Here is a 4,817-nt window from a genome sequence, read left to right on the forward strand (position 1 = left end):
CAATGCAGTTTTCTATTAAATATATTTAGTTTTTTTTTTTTAATTTCAATTTCAGTGAAGTGAATACTGTGATTTTTTTAAAAAATCAATGATTTTTTTTTTCTATAGTTAAGGCTGAACTCATTAGGTTTGGCTTCATTATTTATAAAGGTTAAGCCAGAATGTTTATTTACTAGATAAGTATTCCCAAAGTTTCTTTCTCAAGTTTTTACAAGAAAATGGATTGAGTTTATAAAAGTCTCCATTATTTGCTAATGTAATGCTAGGAAGTCATGTCCAAGAAAATCTCTTCATCAAACTTTGACCTGTGATACCTATGAATTTAGGAGAATTCCTTTCTTCTCAAGGGTCCTAAAATACTCTGTTTCCTTTCCCATTAGGAAGTGATCTCTACCACTTACAAAACTGGAATACCTCCAGCCAGGCCACTTTTTTTCTGAGAGAGATTTATAAGTATTGGCTCCATATAGCAGACTTAAGTTCCTTAAAGTAGCTTGTGATAACTGATTAAATAGTCATCATTCTGAAATATGTTATTACAGATAAGACCTTGGTTGTATTATAATTTTGTCGTTATATTCTGATAAAAAGAGGACAGATTTAATGAAACTATAGGGGGCTTCCCTGGTGGCTCCGATGGTAAAGAATCTGCCTGCAATGCAGGAGGCCTAGGTTCAGTCTCTGGGTTGGGAGGATCCCTTGGAGAGGGGCATGGCGACTCATTCCAGTGTTCTTGCCTGGAGAATTCCATGAACAGAGGAGCCTGATGGGCTACAGTCCATTGATTTGCAAAGAGTGGAACATGACTATAGCTACTTAGCACACACCCATCATGCAAGTAAATGTGTTGCCATAGAAAGCAAAGAAATTCAAGATTGTTCCTCTTCTGGGAAACAGGTCAGTTAGCATGTCATTTAAAGATTTTTGTTTCAAAGAAGTTCAGTTCAGTTGCTCAGTCTTGTCCGACTCTTTGTGACTGCATGAACCACAGCATGCCAGGCCTCCCTGTCCATCAGCAACTCCCAGAGTCCACCCAAACCCATGTCAATCGAGTCAATGATGCCATCCAACCATCTCATCCTCTCTCATCCCCTTCTCCTCCTACCCTCAATCTTTCCCATCATCAGACTCACATATATAGAAAACAAATTAGCAGTTATTATCATGAGAAGTAGGGGTTCCCAGGTAGTGCTAGTGATAAAGAAACCACCTGCCAATAAATGAGATATAAGAGACCCAGGTTTGACCCCTGGGTCAGGAAGATCCCCTGGAGGAGGACATGGCAACCCATTCCAGTATTCTTGTCTGGAGAATCCCATGGACAGAGGAGCCTAGCTGGCTACAGTGCATGGGGTCACAAAGAGTTGGACAAAACTGAAGCAACTTAGCATGCATGCATAAGAAGAGATTAAGCAGGTTCATGACAAATAGATGGGGATGCAATGGAAACAGTGAGAGACTTTATTTTTTTGGACTCCAAAATCACTGCAGATGGTGACTGCAGCCACGAAATTAAAAGACACTTGCTCCTTGGAAGGAAAGTTATGACCAACCTAGACAGCATACTAAAAAGCAGAGACATTACTTTGTCAACAAAGGTCCATCTAGTCAAGGTTATGGTTTTTCCAGTGGTCATGTATGGATGTGAGAGTTGGAGTATAAAGAAATCTGAGCTCAGAAGAATTTATGCCTTTGAACTGTGGTGTTGGAGAAGAGTCTTGAGAGTCCCTTGGACTGCAAGGAGATCCAACCAGTCCATCTTAAAAGAAATCAGTCCTGAGCGTTCATTGGAAGGACTGATGCTGAGGCTGAAACTCCAATACTTTGGCCACCTGATGTGAAGAACAGACTCACTGGAAAAGACCCTGATGCTGGGAAAGATTGAAGGCAGGAGGAGAAGGGGAGGACAGAGAATGAGATGGTTGGATGGCATCACCGACTCAATGGACATCAGTTTGAGTAAACTCTGGGAATTGGTGTTGAACAGGGAAGTCTGGCGTGCTACAGTCCATGGGGTCGCAAAGAGTTGGACAGGACTGAGTGACTGAACTGAACTGATTCAATAAAAAAATAAACACTTAAAATATATTTTTTTAATATTTACAACTGAAGAGTACTGAGGTGTTATGACTTCTCAAAACTTGAAAAGTGAAGGGTGTCCATACATTTTTGGAAAATAGAACATTGCAGTAATAACAACATTTCAAATGAGTAAATATTATTATGTCTTATTAGTTCTACTGATCATATGTAATTAGCTGTGGTTCAGTTGCATCTTAGATTAATAATTGAATGAATTTGTCTACTTCTGTAATTAAAAAGCTCTGGGAAATCCTGAACCTGTCCGCTGTAACAGTCTGAAAGCTTTCTACATGAGGCTGTCAGTAGCCTACCCTGAGTCCAGTCTTGAGTGTGTTAATATCTTAAAGTAACTACTGCAGTCCTTTCCCACAGGCCTCCCTTTCTGTGTTTAGGACACAAACCTAACCTGTAGCTGATTTCAGAATCTTTATGGAAACATGAGAATAAAATAAAGCCTGTCTTCAGTTGGGGCTTCCCTGGTGGCTCAGGGGTCAAGAGTCAGCCTGCCGGTGCCGGAGATGTGGGCTGATCCCTGGGTGGGAAAGATCCCCTGGAGAAGGAAATGGCAACCCACTCCAGTGTTCCTGCCTGGGAAATCCCATGGACAGAGGAGCCTGGAGGGCTACAGTTCATGGGGTTGCAGAGTCACACACAACTTAGTGACAAAAAAAAAAACAAGAAAACAATGATAATAACATTTCAGTTGATACAGATTTCACATGGATCTGATTTACTAGCAGTAATTCTTAAACATAAAATGTCTTCTGAGAGTTCATGAAAATACTCATATGAAAAGAAAATGTGGTAACGTCTGTGCCTTGGTAAAGAAGATAATAAAGCCATTTCAAAAGACATTTTAAGAAATGATATCTCAAATTATAGTAACATTCCAAGTAAATACCAAGAAAATGGTAAAAAAAATGTAAGTGAAGAGATTCAGAGTACTGAAGGAGGTCTTAGGCATTTATGCTTTTACAGAACTCCTTAAGTCTGATGCACTTTTCCTAATTGAAAACCATTAGCATAAAAAATGCTGGATTCAGCTAAGACTGTGAATCAGCAAACATTTAAAATACCTGCAGTAATGACTGATAGTACTGTGCTATAGTTGCTTCTTATCTTCAGGCAAAGTCTCTTCAGACCTGATAAATACAGAAATGTTTGACAAACTTTTGATATGAAGCATATCAGTATTTTCTCCAAGTTTAAAAGATACTATAAAAAGTGAGGGTATTGGCAAATCTGTAAGGACTTCGCATAGAAAACACAATTTTAAATTATTGATATTATTAAATAAAGTCAATATGAATATGATTTTCCCTTTATGGCTTTAGCTAGAGGAAAGTTAAGCATATCTTCTAATTATATATCTCTTCCATTCCTGCTCACCAGTAGTAACATACCAAATAAGTCAACTTCTTTCTAACATCCCTCTATTTATAAGATGAAAGAGCACATCTTGGAGATATTCCCAGGTAACCACTGGTATTATATCAAAATCAGTTACTGGCATGAAAGCTACACCATAGACGTTGTTTTGTTTCATTTGTTCTATTGTCAGATCGGGATAGGATCTGTGGAAGTAGAAAAAACAAATTACTATATGAGACATGCGTGTCCAGGCATGCTCAGTCCCATCTGACTCTTTTTGACTGCATGGACTCTAGCCCGCCAGGCTCTTCTGTCCATGGAATTTCCCAGGCAAGAATATTGGTGTAGGTTGCCATTTCCTGCTCCAAGACGAAGTATGGACCCTCTTCAAATAGGATCATGAATGCTTGAAAACATTAAGTGGTTACATATTGCATCTAAATTACAATAAAATATTTGATAGTAAACATACAACATAACAAGAAAACAAACTTAGCTGTTTTATAACAGAGACATGTTTGTTTCCCTCAGTAATAAAGGGGCGCTTGCTTGCGCCGCACATATACTAAAACTGGAACAATATAGTGGCGATTAGTATGGCCCTGCGCAAGGAAGACGCACAAATTCGTGACGCGATCCATATTTTACCGACTCACGTTGTTGTATGGCAGAAACTAACACAACATTGTAAAGCAATTATCCTCCAATTAAAAAGTAAAAATTAAAAAAGGGGATAAGGTGAACATAAAGAACAAAAAAATCACAGTGGCAAAACAGAACGTGGCAGATCACACATAAAAAGGACATTCCTTCATACTGAAAACGTAATAAGAAAGTAAATCACCCATTAAAACTGGCTGAACTTTGCTAAGATTTTAACATATTTCAGAGCTTTTTAGACTTAGATATTGTAAGCTAGTAAATAAATTTCAACTTTTGTCCTTTATTATGCTCCAGTACTCTTGCTTGGAAAATCCCATGGATGGAGGAGCCTGGTGGGCTGCAGTCCATGGGGTCCTGAAGAGTCAGACACGACTGAGCGACTTCACTTTCACTTTTCACTTTCCTGCATTGGAGAAGGAAATGGCAACCCACTCCAGTGTTCTTGCCTGGAGAATCCCAGGGACGGGGGAGCCTGGTGGGCTGCCGTCTATGGGGTCGCACAGAGTCGGACACGACTGAAGCGACTTAGCAGCATGCTCATTCAAATTCTGTAACAAACTGAAAACTTACTTGGCAAAAACCATCAGAATATTGCAAGGTAATTATTCTCCAATTAAATAAATTACTTTAAAAGGTATGTTTCAGATGTCTGTGAGGTTCACTAATTTTATAATACCAAATATAAGTTCATAATACCAAAG

At 38.9% G+C, this 4,817-nt stretch overlaps 1 non-coding gene across 1 annotated transcript; it reads left to right on the forward strand.

The window, feature by feature from the left end:
• The first annotated feature begins 3,992 nt into the window (after nucleotides 1-3,992).
• LOC113904543 lies at nucleotides 3,993-4,100 on the forward strand. The gene has a single exon (XR_003514562.1). It is a non-coding gene; the product is annotated as a U6 spliceosomal RNA (small nuclear RNA).
• Nucleotides 4,101-4,817: the final 717 nt, after the last annotated feature.

Source organism: Bos indicus x Bos taurus, chromosome 14 (assembly GCF_003369695.1).
Source record: "Bos indicus x Bos taurus breed Angus x Brahman F1 hybrid chromosome 14, Bos_hybrid_MaternalHap_v2.0, whole genome shotgun sequence".
NCBI lineage: Eukaryota > Metazoa > Chordata > Mammalia > Artiodactyla > Bovidae > Bos > Bos indicus x Bos taurus.